The sequence below is a fragment of the Diplotaxodon limnothrissa genome, linkage group LG23, assembly GCF_057381915.1.
Source record: "Diplotaxodon limnothrissa isolate DT_005_m linkage group LG23, D_limnothrissa_male_GT1.1, whole genome shotgun sequence".
In the NCBI taxonomy this organism is placed as follows: Eukaryota; Metazoa; Chordata; class Actinopteri; order Cichliformes; family Cichlidae; genus Diplotaxodon; species Diplotaxodon limnothrissa.
The window spans coordinates 10,957,756-10,973,093 of record NC_140617.1 but is presented as its reverse complement, the minus strand read 5'-3'; the positions used below and the strand labels follow the sequence as shown (position 1 = coordinate 10,973,093).

The 15,338-nt window shown below is 39.6% G+C and overlaps 1 pseudogene; it reads left to right on the top strand.

Moving 5' to 3' along the window:
- The first annotated feature begins 6,345 nt into the window (after positions 1-6,345).
- LOC146607595 (granzyme B(G,H)-like) lies at positions 6,346-9,274 on the top strand (annotated as a pseudogene).
- Positions 9,275-15,338: the final 6,064 nt, after the last annotated feature.

Here is a 15,338-nt window from a genome sequence, read left to right as displayed (position 1 = left end):
GCAAAACGATTTTTACTTCGTCAAATATGTAAATAAATAAGCCACGAGGGGCTCATTTGATGAAGAACAAATCAAGAATGTGGTCTGACTGCTTTTTTAGGCAGGTTTCTTAGACTTAAAAGACTTGATTTGGTTAAAAATGAAGGAGTAATCTTTGATCAAGATTTTTTAAATTAAGATTAAGATTTAGTGATGTGAGATTTAGAAGTTACTGTAAAAACATGACACTTTGAGAGAATTGCAGTACAAACAATAAGACACAGACAGAAGGAAAGATATCTTTACTTCAGCCTTATTAGAAAGTAGGAAAAGTAAAAATAAAGTAAAAAAAAATATTGTTTTGTATCAATTTTGTTTTTTGGGGGGTCTTTTACAAAATGACAAGCAAAATTACTGAACAAAACATATTTTAAAAAATTATCTTTGTCAAAAATCTGTTGAAAAATCTGCTCTTATGTTCATTTTAAATTGGTAAGACAGGACATACTGAATAGGTCTGGGCGACAGACTGGACAGTCTCACTGTTGTTTTACATTTTGTGTTTGCATAAACTGACTAACCACGGGCTGCTATGTGCAGAGTAATAATTCACTGTTAGCACCCAAGGTCCAACACATTTAGCCTATTTTTTTTTTCACTACAAAGCCCTATGACATCAGAATGAGTAAAGATAATAAAATACACAATTTTAGTATGTAATGTTTCAAGGTCAAAGGTTTAAAAGTCGTGTTCTTATAAAAGCATGAAACATTTTAGTGCAACCCCTGCCTGTCAGGAGGAGTTATGCTCTGGGTAAGAAAACACATCACTTAATTTTATAAAGCTTTATATTGATCATATTTATTTTTGCACTGTATGAAAATCCAGCAATAACATTTATATTGTACTCACTCTACATCGAGATATTATTGGAGCAGTTTGTGGGCATGTTAATTATCTCCATCTGCATTACCCTTCACATCTTCTGTTAAAAATAAATACTGCAATATTTTGATTTGGAAATTTAGGAAAAGTGAACCTCAGGTTCTTACCCAGTGCAGTGAGCAGCTGTCAGGACCCATTGTGGGTGGATTAATGTCCCCCCACACATAGATTTCTTACTTGTCAAATAAACCATGAAGGGCAGCAAGTGTGGCTTAACTTCCTTCCTTCCATCTCAGAACCATGACCTAAAACAACAAAAAATATCCAGTCACATAAGAAAATCAGCAGATTTTTAAGTCAGTAACGTAAACTAAAGTACAAAACATCATTCACCTGACTGGATGATGGAAAGAAGCATGAACGAGATAGAAATTCCTCCGGCACAACATGTCGTCTCAACTCTCGCTGAGCGGATGTTGAATTCACTGAAGTCCACTGTGACAGCTTTATACACTGAGCAGACAACACACACACACACACACACACACACACACACACACACACACACACACACACACACACACACACACACACACACACACACACACACACAGCCAGAAGTGTTCTTAATGTGTTATAACAATCATCAGTTGTTTTGAAAATAAAAAATATAATTTGCCAATTTGTTCACATGTTAATCATATGTGCTTTTCAATAATCATCATTAATTTTGTAGTTTTACCAGTATTACTGTGAACTGGGTTGAAGCCACACAGTGCCCACAAAATATATCAGAGATCACCACCTAGTGGTTTAATGTGAATATTGAGTGTCAGTGACACAATGAGGCTAGGATCATAAAAGCAAAGATATTTGATTGATTGTTAAATATCTGTGACAGCTGTGTCTGATTTACAGTGATTTTGAGATGTTAAGATTTTGAGATGCTGTTACGTCTGGTTCAGTTTGGGTAAGAAGGAAAAACAGCCGAGTCCGTGTAGGTGTCAAAAAATAGTGACCTTTATTACACACTTTGCGCAGTCAGTGTGGGAAGACAAGTTGCAATACAATCCTTCGTCAACTGAACCATCCCGACTCCTTATATTGCCATTATGACATCACAGTTGGATCTTTACTGGAAATGATAACAGTCTCCCCATAGTCCAAAGTTCTCCTTATACAAACATCAGATGATACTTTAGAGAAAACAAGTGTGTGACATATCATGTTGTGCAGTTCTGTGAGCCTGTGTGTCCAACAAGAGAATGTCCTGACATGACCTCCCTGTGTAAATAAGTGTGTGTGCGAACGTGCGTGTTTACATAACTCTGTATGTGCATGTTCTGATGTAGGCCTGCAAATGAATTAGAACAAGGTCTCTCCTCTTTGGACGGTGAATACAATGCTATGGATACCATTTGAGACTTGATTACAATGATGATAATATGCATCCATTACTCTTTACTCAGATTACCATAGATATAAAACAAAGATTATACTGTCATCAGATTCCACAATGGTAAATGATTAATCAATGATAACTAATTATGCGAATACAAAATAAAATATCTCCTGCTCACACTACCCAATTTAGCCCCGTGTGAGCAGAAATCTTAGCAATTTTATTCTTCAGGTTTAGATTCATTCTTTCTACCTTTCCCTGCGACTGGGGGTGATATACCGTGCCAAATCTATGTTGCAACCCCAGCTTCTGTTCTACCTCTGCCAAATCTTTGTTTTTGAAATGAGTCCCATTGTCGGACCTAATCCGCTTAGGGAAACCATGCCGGGGGATGTAATGATTGATTAAACACTTAATCACACTTTTTGCATCCTCCCTCTTGGTAGGCCATGCCTCAGGCCAGCCCGTCAAACCATCTACACTTACCAGTAGATATCGAACTCCTCCTGGGCCTGGATCAATCATGTCAGTGAAGTCAATGACAATCTCTTCACCTGGTCTTTCTGGAATGGGGAACTTACCTGCCTCTGGTTTAATCACTGGCTTCGGATTGTGCCTCCCACAGATCAGACACGTCCTAGCCTTCTCCTTGATCATATCCTTCAAAAAGGGATGCCACCAATGGCACAGATGTCTCCCCATCTGGGCGACACCTACATGTCCAAGGCCGTGCGCTTCGGCAATCTTCTGTTTTGCCAAGTTGGCTGTCAACACTGGTCGACCATCAGGTCCTCGCCAGAGACCTCCTTCTTCCCAGGCTCCTCGACTCTTCCAGATCCCCTTCTCTTCTGGGGCAGCCTCCCCTTGGGCCTTCCTGGCTTCTTCTAGCATGTTAACTCCTAATTCTTCTTCCACCGTTATTTGTACCATCTGTCGTGATGCTTTATAACCCGCTGCCTCTTTTGCAGCTCGATCGGCTTCCTGATTTCCTCTGGCCATCAGGCCGGTCCCTGAGGAGTGGCCTTTGCATTTTATGATGCTCACCTCCTCTGGATCTCCCAAGGCCTGCTCAAGTTCCTCCATTTCCTTTTTGTGGCAGATTGGTGCGTTATCTGCTGTCCTGAATCCTGCTCTTCTCCATTGGGCCAGCTCCACATGAGCCGCTCCAAAAGCATAAGCTGAGTCCGTGTAAATGTTGACTCTTTTTCCTTTTGCAAGTCTCAAAGCTCGACTTAGAGCAATTACTTCTGCTCTTTGGGCTGACTGCTGCCCTTCAAGTCTTCCAGCCTCCTTCACTTCAAATGCAGCCCCTTTTCTGCAAACTACCGCGTAGCCTGCTTTTAATCCTTCATCATCCCTGTAGCAGCATCCATCCGTGAACCAATCTTCAGCTCCTGTCAGAAGAAAAGGCCAACATTTCGAGATATTGTGTCACTCCTCCGTCCAAGCGGCTTCTCGCAACAGCATCATATGTTCCGGACCAGCTGACCCAGCTGAACCAGAAGCTATGGCCCTGCTCACCAGATTACCCAACACCTGCCTCACCAGAGGAATGAGACAACACCCGAACAGCAATAAACCTAGAAAAACTACAAGAGAAAACATGGCAGACATAAACAATCCCTTATATTGCCCAAAAACAGATGTGAACCAGTCTCCCAGCCTCGAGTTTACGCCTGATTGCTCATGCATGGTTCTAGATAACGCTTTCAAATTCTCCAGCGCCCGCGTGACCGTTCCGTCCGGAGCTGTATTGTTGGGAATAAAGGTGCAACATAAATCTCCGAACATCGCACACACACCTCCCTTCTCAGCCAATAACATGTCCAGCGCCATGCGATTTTGGATTCCCATTAACGACGTCGGACCTTATTGTGCTTCTCTGGGCAATAATTTCTTTAATGTTGTAACACATTTTGTGGTCAACTTGAAAGAGAACTGCTGAAGACTTAGGAAAAGAAAGGAGCCCTGCGCTGAGAATTGTAATGACATTACACTCGTCTATCCTTAATAAAATGACTGAGTGTCTACTGAATGTCTACTGTGCAGGAACTACAATGTGAAGGAGTCTGCAGCAGCACAAAGTCTTCTTTTGACATTAAAAAGCTGTTGGATTCACTGAAAAGGCTGAAGAGTCGGTGACTGAAAGCTGCGAGCAGAAGTATTTATAAGAGTTTTACTTTCAGGTGGAGAGTATTTAAATGAGTCAGGCAAATGTGAATTGAAAAGTCTATGACATAAAGTTTCTTGCGAGATGCACAAATTTAACATGGAAAAAACAATCCTGTATTCAGCCTGCGGTGGCTGTAATAGCTGCTAATAGAAGAGTTTAGGAGGTGAGATGTCATCAGAACAAATGAGAACTCTCTGTATTGAAACTCTTCACTCAGTCTTCATGCCAAGTGTGTCGGTGAGCCCACTCTTTGCTCCTCAGTAACTTAGTTTTCATGAAACAAGCAGAAATGAACCGAGCTCAGCTTCTTTTTCTCAGCAGTGCGCACACAGCGAGCAGCTTCTGAATCTGTAATTAATAAAAGTGTTACTGTGTTAGATGAATGCCTGAATGTTGCCACACGCATGTGGCACGGTAACATAGTAAGTGGGAAAGCTACAGCAGAGTTCTTTCTTATATCAAAACAAACTGATTTTCCTTCAGCCTCCTCTCACTTATCAGAACTGCCTCCCTATTTTCAGATTGCCACTGGACTGAAACCTGAGCTTACACTGGATTATTTTGGTTAGAAGGCCTGCATTTTGCAGCACTTTTGGAACGAGCAAAAGCATCTGGTCTACTGGCCTGAGAGAATGAGGCAGGACACAAAGGTGCAGCAGGTCAGACAGATAACATGAGGCACAACCATTAATAGGAGATTTTTCTGTCCTCCCTTGTGTGGTTTCCAGAAAAATCCTTAAATCTTTATGCAGTCCTTTCAATATGTTGACAATACAAACCACACTTTTAAGCACTTTTAATCTTAAAAGGCTTTGTTTAAGTTTTCCACCAATAAATCTTGAAGTTGACCTTGAAGACCTCGGTGGATGTGAGCCAAATTTTAATGGCTTGTTAACATGACCCCGCTCTACACCCCAACAACGTTTTAACAGAATTAATTCAACACTTATTGAGCTATCATGTTTACAGATGGTATGGCATGTTTCCCTTAGCACTTCAGCTAGACTTTTACAGTCATCTGTTAACTCTGCCCTGCCACAAGGAGCCTGTCTTAGTAGTCTACTATCTCTTGTTTCTTCTGCAAAGATGCACTCCACATGTTTACACTTTGCTCCACTCTTATACATTACACGTCTCTCCTTCTTCATGAGGTTCACCACACAGTCATTTCCATCCTTTTGGCAAAATCCAACACCATTAACATTTCTCTCCTTAACACCATACCTAATCAACACCTGATCAACACTTCCTCATCGCCTCTGCTCCCTTCACCTGCACGGATGTTTGCTGCTTCATCCAACTGACTTCAGCATCACGTCTTCAATTTCCAACTTCAAACTCATGATTCTTTCTGACACTCTCTTTACCGCCACAGCACTATTCACATATTCTTCCTTCAAGAGACCATGCTCCATAATAATGCCTTCTACAGAAGAGTCGTAGTGCCCTCCTACAAGACAAATCCTGCAACCCTCGCTCCATAAACAGTTCACACAGTTGAAGAAATGGCCCCAAGGAGGCGCTAAATGAAAAGGCATCTCCTTCCTGTTTTTACATTGCTGGTGGACAGATTATGAGCCAAGTACCATAATGTTATTAGTCTTGGTTCAAGTATGAAATCAGTAACCCGGTGGGATATTGTTGTTTTAACTTTGAATTTTTACAGTGTTGCAAAATGTTTCAACAACCCAGCTTTTTGAAGGTTTAGGCAGGCAGCCCATGTGTTTCAGGATGATGGGGTAGTGTAATACTGATGAACAAGATAATGTAAAGATAATACAAGTGCCCAAAAAAACAGGATGTGGTTAGAAGTCAAAATGTGATCATCAGACTTGACAGAGCAACTGCTGTATAAAACCTTCACTTCACACTCGTGCCAACACAACTTCACCTTTTTGCTGGCATCATGCTCAGTCTGCAAAAAATCCTGCTCCTCCATGTTCTGGCATGTGTCGGACGACTCGGTAAGATCTGCAAATCTTTGTTATTGTCCTCTGATCGTTTAATGGAACGTTAACTTCATTTTGGTTTCCTTTATTTTACTTTTTCAGCACATGGAAGTCACATCATAGATGGTAAAAAAGCCCCAGAGAACTCGATGCAGTACATGGCCTCTGTGCAGGACTACAACGGTCACCATGTTTGTGGAGGATTTCTCATCACTGAAGACTTTGTAGTCTCGGCTGCACACTGTGATGACTCGTGAGTAATCAAACATCTTCTGCTTCTGCTTCTCTGACTCATGTCATTAAAACACATTGTATTGATTACCTCTCTTTGATTACTCTTTCAGGAGCCTCACACACGTTGTTCTCGGGAACCACAATCTCAAGAACGCCAATCATCAAAAAATAAAGATTGAAAACAAAATCATCCATGAAAATTATCAACACGTTGGACTGGGTAATGACATCATGCTGATTAAAGTAAGTACATGCTCATGTTCACAACAGTTTCATCACATGATGTATTTGTGGTTTCATTATTCAAATTATATATATACGTTAGTAAGTTCACACGGATTGCCCCGTGTATGGGACTGGACTGCGCTAACGCATTAATGAGCTAACCGTGCTGACGCATTGACGCTGTGCAGCCTCACACACGGGGCAATCCGCGTTAACTCGCTAACAGAGATTTGCTGCATTAATGCGGTTATGGCGTTAACTTCACTTTAACGAGATTCATTTTTACTTCATGTTGTGTCTCCAGCTGTCTGAGAAAGTTAAACTGGGCCACGGAGTACGAATAATTCCGCTTCCACCTGCTGAAATAAACCTAAAAGAAAACCAAGTGTGTCAGGTGGCTGGATGGGGAAAAACTAAAACTGAAGGTAAACTTGTTGATGAGCTGATGGTGGTGAACGTGTCTGTCATTACATCAAAGAACTGTGAGGAACAATGGCCTGGTCTTCCTGCCAATGTAATCTGTGCAGGTGGATATAAGACAACCAAAGGATTCTGTCAGGTATGTTTTCTGTCCTTTCAGTTTAAAATGGTTTCATGTTCACAAATCTTAAAAACATAAACATAATGAACATAAACTGATAAATTAAAATTCTTCCTCCTCACAGGGAGATTCTGGTGGTCCTCTGGTGTGTCATGGGTTTGCTGTTGGGGTTGTTTCTTTCAACTACTATAACAACTGCAATTACCCCAATAAACCCAACGTCTATACGGACATCTCAAAATACCGTAAATGGATGAACGAGGTTTGTGGGAGCCAAGTTAAGATAGTTCATATGTTTAGTATTTATATTTCGCTGTTGTTAAGCTTGTTTGTGTAATTAATAATTTTAGGAAATAGATGCATGTTTATGGTGGAACTAGGTTATATAGTACCATTTATACATGTGCCTTAAAGACTCGTGTTTATAGCCAACCGGGCATCACGGATGTAGGCAAATTAGTGCATGCGGTGCGGGAGGGGGGAGAGAGAGAAAAAGAGTTAACACGGCATAAGATATACGGGGCAGCAGGGTAGAACAGAGCCACACGGTTTTCCTACCGTAGTATGTTATTTTGTTGAGGACAAGTTAAACCTGACCACTCCTGTAAGATGCAAAACCGTGGAATAAATTTTTTGTTACATCTTTTCACATCGGAGTCCCGTGGAGTTCTTTTTCCTCTTCAAACTGACGTACGCGAGTGAATCACGGGAAAACTGGTCTCACGGCTTATACAAGGTTCTGAAAACATTTTTTGAGTAAAAAACTTAAAGTTAAAGTTTACTTCAGGTTTTTCTTTTCACTATTGAAATGTGAGAATTTCTGATTCTTTCATCTGTTTAACCAAAAATAAAAATACAAACGTATCCCACACTTGATTTGTCATTTCTTTCTGTAACAGCCAAAAGGCTGAATTTTTTATATTATTTCTGCCTTTGTAGTGGACCACGCTTCAGTTTGCCTGTGATGAAAGACATATTTGCATCCTTGTATGTTTTTTTGCTTCTCAAAATTTTAATTCCGTTTTTTCCAATTAAACTGAAGTTCAGTATCAAATGAAGTAATCAAATTCAGACTTGAACAGCTCTTCTGGTACAGCTTTATCATTTTTACTTTTTTTTTTAAATTGGTAAATTATATTCATAATATAATTTTAAGCCTCCAGGTGTTACCATGGATACAGGTCAATGACTGTAGAGCCACATTCTTCTACCAGAAAATGAGAAAATATGTTTCATAACATTTCATTTTTTATATTCCTTGTTTGTTGCTCTATGAATGATGAACAGAAGCGTACTACAGTAAAGCTCAAAAACATGCTGGGTTCAGGGAATGACTACTTTTTGGTATTTAAGTAATATGAGGATTTTGTCGGCTTACTGTCGGCTCCAACATGTGCTCGGTGGAGATTCTGTTTGCTTTTACCTTAAATGCATTACACAATGCTTGTCCTCGCTCTCACAAGTCACCACCTGTTGTTTGTGGACAGAGGTGATTATTGGCAAAAAGACATAAGATTTGAGGGTAATAGTAGAATGACCTGGTTTGCAGTGGCTTGGATAAAAAAAAACAAAAACAGAAAGCACCAGCTAGGACATGAAAGGTGTGGGACCCTTTTAACCTCTAGCAAGCAAGGGCAGCAGATCTCCTCATCTATCCAATGAGTCGTGCCCCGTATTAAACTTTGCTGGTGTGCTGTCCAACAATCTGTAGTGGTGGCAACATAGCTAACTTTACTGAGGTGCACCTCAGTAAAACAAAATCAAATATAATATTTCCTCCTCGCAGAATTTATGAGTATCTGGATGTGCCCAACATCTATAGAGACATATCAAAACTCCTTTTATGGGTCAAACCCATTCTCAACAAAAAGAAATGCAAAGTTTAGAGAATATTATTGGACTGGATTGTGATCTATGTTGTTAGACTTGATTGTTATCCTTAATATCTAAAACTAAAAGACTCTTAAAAACAGCTGGTTACTCTTTTTCCATGTCAATCTAAACACTTTGTTTACAACAACAACAACAACAACATTGATGTGTAGTTGTGTTTGACCACAAAGGGTAGGAACTAAGCCAGGAATGGGTCAGGGGGTCAAATGTTCAGTTCCAGCATTAGATGAGCTTTTACCCACAATTATTCATTATTTTATTATATAAATGATTTTATTTATGAAAGAGAAAACATACTTCAAACATCGGTTCAATTCAAATAAAACAAAAAGCAATAAATCTCTACATCATTGTGCACTGCTTTTAAATATGTATTTGTAAATATGTATAATACATTGCAACAGCATCAGTGTTTGTTCCGTAAAGGTTCTTCTTGTAATCAGATTTAGCTAAATTTAATAAAGGTCTTCACCATTAGGGGGCAGTGTTTGGTGATAATGTTTTTGTGTAGTTGCTGCTGTAGTGAGGAACAAGTAGTGTTTTGTCGGAGAAAGTGGTAGTCCTATGGTGAGAACTTTCTCTTTAATAAAGAAGGTTTTGGATGGCGGGGGTCCTTCTCTGTGGTCTCTGTTTTCTCCCTCAGTTCAACGACGTGTTTGTTTGGTTACCAGTTAAAAAATGTGGTATATATTTGTGGTTGAAGTATTTACAGTACAACACGAGTGATGATATGAGAGTTGACATGTCTGTGCATCTCCAGCCTTTTGAGAAGGTTCAGCCAGGCTAAATGACTCACCTTAAATAAAGCAATTATTATTTTATCATCACTAGTACTTACAGAAAAATCTCGTACAAAGCAACAACATTTGAAGTTCCATATCAGCTAATAATACTTATTACGTTCAGCCATCTTGGATTTTCTGCTTCCTCAATTTTTCTTTTTCCAAAGTAATCAAAGCAATATTACAAAGGAGTCACTAGAGGGAGCTCTAGGGCAGTTTACAAAACTATATAATCCATTTTAATTTATAAAAGTCTGGCGTGGGCCAGCCAAAAATGATCTCTTGCCACCCCTAGTTTTTAAAAATATATACAAGCGATGCTTTCTTCCTAAATACTATCGTCACGTTTAGTGCGGAAGAAACAGTTGAAAATAAAACATTTTCTAAGGACAGGACGAAAACAGTAAAGAAAGGGAAAAGAAGCTACCTCTTTCCTATTGGTGGAAAAATGTGCCATGTCAAAAAACATTTTTAAAAAAGGCAACACGTGGGATTTGGTTGTTTAGGAAGAGGGGAAAGTTTTGGGAATGACCTAACAGGGTTAACCAAGAAATCATGAAAAATTAGGTTGAAATTTTTGTCCATGACACTGCAGCTTTCTGACATTTTGTGTAAATTTAACTAACAATTTGATTTGTTCTAACAAAAAAGTGTGAAACTTAAGTTAGACTTGTGTTTGTAAATTAACTGTCCTGTTTTGTGTAGCTTTCTGGTTTTTATATTTATTTGGCAACATATTTATTTATCATACAGGCTATACAGTATATAAAACAAAATTTACATGTCTTATGTGAATTGAAATGTTTAATTTTCTGGGCTACAGAAAATAAACAAGTTATAGACTATGAAGCATGTATACTTACTGCATTTGAATCATTTTAAGTATATGTAACGCCGGCATGTGTGTGTGTGTGTGTGTGTGTGTGTGTGTGTGTGTGTGTGTGTGTGTGTGTGTGTGTGTGTGTGTGTGTGTGTGTGTGTGTGTGTGTGTTAGGGGGTATAAAAAAAGATTTGATTTCCATGCAATCCTAAGAAAATTTCTCCTCTGAAAAGTCTGAAAAATAAAATTCATGCCCATTTATTCTCACCGGGTAAAAACACAAACACAAGTAACTTTAACTACTTTTGTTTTTTGCTTTAATGTTCAGGAAGATAAACTAGATAAAAATAGCGTAGCTCTGAGTAATGTGTAACTGATCTTTAAGTACCTCCTCCTGGCAGATCTGCAGAGATACAGAGTGACACAAACAAACTATGAACAAGTAAACTGTTACATGCTGATCAGGCTGAACCTGAAACACACAGGCTGATTGTCTGAGATGCACTTTTGAATCTCAGTGCTGCCGCAAATAATGCTGAATTACATTGTGCATGTATTGTAAAACGTGATCTGTGATCACAATATCTAAAATTATAAAACTGTCCAAAAACAGCTGGTTGCTCTTTTTCACCTGGCTTACAAAAATAAAAAAGCAAAAATAAAGAAGCTTTTTTGTGCAGTCTGAATGTAAACATTCCTGAGCATTAGGAATGTTTCATCTCCACACCTCTACTCAGGAATTTAAATTTGGTAACACCAAAAACCACCAACCGACAATCATCATTGTTTTAACATTTAGCTCAAAAAATTTCCATAAATGGTAAATGGACTGATTCTTATATAGCACTTATATAGCGAGTACTCAAAGTGCTCTATACATCATGCCAAGACTGAAACAGCATGGTTGTCAGCATCATTCGATCTGAAAAATGTGGTTTGTGTGGTTCAGCTTGTGTTATTTTGGCTGTGTCGAGTATTTCCACAGTAAAGAATCTTTCCGTGCAAACACTTTAGAAGGTACTGCCTTTCTATATCTGATACATACACTACTGTGCAAAAGTCTTGAGCGACCCACTAATTGAAATATTTAAAGAAGAGGAGTGGCTCAACACTTCTGCACAGTACTATGGTCTGTTCAGCAACTACAGTAGAAAGAAGCGGGATGGTTGAATAAAGTTTTCTGTAGCGTAATCAGGCTCAAACTACACGGCACAGAATGCATTTATGCATGCGATATCTCTAAAGCACATTTCCTGAAGATCAGTGTGTGTACGTGATCTTCTGTTAACCATAGCAACAGTTACATAACTGAAATAGAACAGGTTTCATCTCCACTGACTCCTTTTAATGTGGAGGAGTGTAGCAGTGTTCTGAGCCCCTCTTGTGCAGTATCTTAGCTGTTCCATCTCTAAGTCACTGGAGGAGTTAGTCGGAGGCTGCAGGAACATGATCTGCAGGATACGGAGAAAAAAAGGGAGGGCTGTGAATATTGCCTGTGTGCTCAGGTATCCACAAAACCAGCCATGCTGGTATCAAAGTTTAATCACACTCTAGATCTTGTTTTAAAATATGGCATATAAACTGAACATTTAACAGTGTTTCCTGAAAACCCTCTCCTGTCTGATCATTTCCTGATAACATTTACATTTACAATAATTGATTACACAGCGGTGGAGAGTAGACTTTATCACAGTAGATGTCTTTCTGAAAGCGCTGTAACTAAGTTTAAGAATATAATCCACCCACTGTTATCATCTTCAATGCCCTGTACCAACATAGAGCAGAGCAGCTATCTGAACGCTACCCCAACAGAGGTCGATTATCTTGTTAATAATTTTACCTCCTCACTGCGTACGACTCTGGATACTGTAGCTCCTGTGAAAACTAAGGTCTCAAGTCAGAAGTACCTGACTCCGTAGTATAATTCTCAAACACGTACCCTAAAGCAGATGACTCATAATCTGGAGAGGAAATGGCGTGTCACAAATTTAGAGGATCATCATTTAGCCTGGAGAAATAGTTTGCTGCTTTATAAGAAAGCCCTCCGCAAAGCCAGAACATCTTACTATTCATCACTGATTGAAGAAAATAAGAACAACCCCAGGTTTCTCTTCAGCACTGTAGCCAGGCTGACAAAAAGTCAGAGCTCTTTTGAGCCAACCATCCCTTTAACGTTAACTAGTAATGACTTCATGAACTTCTTCACAAATAAAATTTTTATCATTAGAGAAAAAAATTACCAATAATCATCCCACAGATGTAATATTATCTACTCTTAGTACCATTGATGTTAAGTTAGACTCTTTTTCTCCAATTGATCTTTCTGAGTTAACTTCAATAATTACTTCCTCCAAACCATCAACGTGTCTTTTAGACCCCATTCCTACAAAACTGCTCAAAGAAGTCCTGCCATTAATTAATTCTTCGATCTTAAATATGATCAACCTATCTCTAATGATCGGCTATGTACCACAGGCCTTCAAGCTGGCTGTAGTTAAACCTTTACTCAAAAAGCCATCTCTAGACCCAGCAGTCTTAGCTAATTATAGGCCAATCTCCAACCTTCCTTTAATATCAAAAACTCTTGAAAGAGTAGTTGTCACACAGCTAACAGATCATCTGCAGCGGAATGGCTTATTTGAAGAGTTTCAGTCAGGTTTCAGAGCTCATCACAGCACAGAAACAGCTTTAGTGAAGGTTACAAATGATCTTCTTATGGCCTCTGACAGTGGACTCATCTCTATGCTTGTCCTGCTAGACCTTAGTGCAGCATTCGATACTGCCGACCATAATATCCTATTAGAGCGGTTAGGTAGGTATTACAGGTACTGCACTGCAGTGGTTTGTATCATATCTATCTAATAGACTCCAATTTGTGCATGTAAATGGAGAGTCCTCTTCACACACTGAGGTTAATTATGGAGTTCCACAGGGTTCAGTGCTAGGACCAATTCTGTTTACATTATACATGCTTTCCTTAGGCAGTATCATCAGAAGACGTAGCATACATTTTCACTGCTATGCCGATGACACCCAGCTCTATCTGTCCATGAAGCCAGATAATACACACCAATTAGTTAAACTGCAGGAATGTCTTAAAGACATAAAGACCTGGATGGCCGCTAACTTTCTGCTTCTTAATTCAGATAAAACTGAGGTTATTGTACTCGGCCCTGAAAAGCTTAGAAATATGGTATCTAACCAGATTCTTACCCTGGATGGCATTACCTTGGCCTCCAGTAATGCTGTGAGGAACCTTGGAGTAATTTTTGACCAGGATATGTCCTTCAACGCACATATTAAACAAATATGTAAGACTGCATTCTTCCATTTGCGCAGCATCTCTAAAATTAGAAATATCCTGTCTCAGAGTGACGCTGAAAAACTAGTTCATGCATTTATTACTTCCAGGCTGGACTACTGCAATTCATTATTATCAGGATGTCCAAAAACCTCACTGAAAAGCCTTCAGTTAATCCAAAATGCTGCAGCAAGAGTCCTGACAGGGACTAGAAAGAGAGAGCATATTTCTCCTGTTTTGGCTTCCCTTCATTGGCTTCCTGTTAAATCCAGAATTGAATTCAAAATCCTGCTCCTCACATACAAGGTCTTAAATAATCAGGCCCCATCTTATCTTAATGACCTTGTAGTACCATATCAGCCTCTTAGAGCACTTCGCTCTCGCTCTGCAAGCCTACTTGTTGTTCCTAGAGTATTTAAAAGTAGAATGGGAGGGAGAGCCTTCAGTTTTCAGGCCCCTCTTCTGTGGAACCAGCTTCCAGTTTGGATTCGGGAGACAGACACTATCTCTACTTTTAAGATTAGGCTTAAAACTTTCCTTTTTGCTAAAGCATATAGTTAGGGCTGGACCAGGTGACCCTGAATCCTCCCTTAGTTATGCTGCAATAGACGTAGGCTGCCGGGGGATTCCCATGATGCATTGAGTTTTTCCTTTCCAGTCACCTTTCTCACTCACAATGTGTTAATAGACCTCTCTGCATTGAATCATACCTGTTATTAACTTCTGTCTCTCTTCCACAGCATGTCTTTTATCCTGTCTTCCTTCTCTCACCCCAACCGGTCGCAGCAGATGGCCCCGCCCCTCCCTGAGCCTGGTTCTGCCGGAGGTTTCTTCCTGTTAAAAGGGAGTTTTTCCTTCCCACTGTCGCCAAACTGCTTGCTCATAGGGGGTCATATGATTGTTGGGTTTTTCTCTGTATCTATGAAGCGCCTTGAGGCGACTTTTGTTGTGATTTGGCGCTATATAAATAAAATTGAATTGAATTGAATTGAGTAGCAATGAAGATGAGGATCTGGCTGCAAACCGGAGGCACGGCCAAGCATAAATACTCACTGATGAATAGGTAGCTCTCAGGTGCACAAGGCAGGCCTGGTAGACACGACCTGCCCACACATCCACCTGGGAGACAAAATCAAATAACCTTTTATTCGTCA